The sequence below is a fragment of the Aulonocara stuartgranti genome (assembly GCF_965226115.1).
Source record: "Aulonocara stuartgranti genome assembly, chromosome: 10".
Lineage (NCBI taxonomy): Eukaryota > Metazoa > Chordata > Actinopteri > Cichliformes > Cichlidae > Aulonocara > Aulonocara stuartgranti.
The window spans coordinates 9,530,328-9,532,343 of record NC_138946.1 but is presented as its reverse complement, the minus strand read 5'-3'; positions in this window follow the sequence as shown (position 1 = coordinate 9,532,343).

Sequence of the window (2,016 nt, the reverse complement as noted above, 5' to 3'; positions counted from 1 at the left end):
ATTGCATTAACTTGAGAAGCAAAAGGCTTTGAGTTAATAAATATGTAGTTGCCCTCCACGACTGCTTTCGCTACTTGTCACAGGTCTGAGGCAAAAAGGTTTGGATTGGTTTAATTAACCTTTTCAGGCTGAAGCAGGTCACATTCACAAAAAGCGAAGGTTGATTTATTTTTCCTTTCCACTCCGATTAATCGTCTCACACCTTTTGGCCTCCTGAGCTACAGATGACGAGGATTTTCTAGCTCCGGTTACTGACTGAGCAGTAAAGCCGGACCCGAGGGCTCAATCATCCCTTTTGACTCCCGTGGGTGACCCCACAGATGGTCCCTCTTTTGTTTTCTTATGGCCTAAAATTAAAAAGCAGCCATCTGTGTAAAGGCAAAGAAGGTGAAGTCACTAATGTGGTCTGGTCAAACATGGCCCGAGGGATATAAAATCCATCCACAGAAGGTCTGACATTTTTTGTTCATTTGCAGCAGAGAATAAGAGGAAACCTGCACAAAGAGTTTTCACGTATGGCGAAGTGAAGCCACGGTGTGCGGAGATGTGATGCCGTAACAGGGCTTTCATGTGGAACGGTGCTGTCTGCTATTACATAAACAGCTTTACAAAAGTGAGCAGTCCTCCACATTCTTTCTATAAAAAGACTCATCACTTCACCCCTATCATAATCTGGCTTTATTCTCTCCATTCCAGCAGTTCAGGCTCCGAGGAAAATGAGAATCAGAGGTAAAAGGGAGAACGCGTCAATGTTTCTGTTCCTTATTCCAGTATGGAAACAGGAAAAGAACCGGGTTCGAGTATGGGAACCAGCGCGCGAATACTGTGTAAATAATGTGTTTTACACGTGACATTTAAAGATGCTCTGCAGTATTAACCCGTACCAGAGTGTAATAAATATGATTACTGATTCATTTCAATACACTGAGCATCTAATATCAGGGGCTCAGGTCTTTCAATTCAGTGAAAGCTGCTATTTGATGCTCCAAATCGACACCGCTTCCCTCCTGAGATCCAGACTTCTACATTTTGTGTCTTTCTGATGCACATTTTTGTCTTTGTTTAGCTGATTTGCATCAGTTTGAGGTCTCTTTGAATCTTTCTTGTATTTTCAGTCATTCTCAGTCCTGCTTTGAATCCATCTGATCTTCTTTCCACTGCTCACTTCCAGGTTGACTACAACGAATAAGGAGCATGCCCCTTCTCTCAAACCCACCATGTGCATGCTGTTCTAAACAACATCCATAAACCCTCTCGTTTTTGTTTTGTTTTTTTTTACAATTACAATTACAGTGACAGGAGAATTAAACATAATTAAGTAAAAGGATGAAATACAAGCTGCACATACAAGGGCTCTGAATTCAAACTCAGGACCTCTGTAGTCTTGGGTTGACAGTGTATTACGCCTGTTTCAAGCCTAATTTTTGCACATCTCATTTTTGGTAATTTGCACTAATTCTTCCTCTTGCCATCATTTTGTGAGTCGCTTCAGTGCCACTGGATTTTTTTGTTGTTCCAAGTCTTTTAGTCCTGTTAGAATGTAAACCCATGATGAAAAGGTCACATGTATCAGAATTTTTAAATCACAAAAGGCTTTAGTCTGTAGGCACTGGGCGGAGCTATGGTGGCGATGTCCTTTCAGCATGTAGATGTCTCAGCCCTGGAGGTTTATCAACCATGCCAAACTCACAAAGACGTGAGTTCTGATAACTTCCAACGCTATGGCGGATAAATGGCATTCTCCAAGCCGCCACAGACACGCCCGTTAACGAAGCTGCAAACGCTTCACCAAGCTTAGCATCACCAAGGTCTTTGGATGAGATTGAGAAACAAAATTGATCAAATTGAATCCCTAGTAGTTGGTTGGAACATAACATCCTAAAATAGCATAAGAAACAGGGCCAAAATTGAGTCTTAAATTCAAAATGGTGAACTTCCTGTTGGGTTTCGGCTACGGCTCCAAGAGCTTTACGAGCATAAGTGAGCTGTGGAGTACACAAATAAGCAACCGTGCTC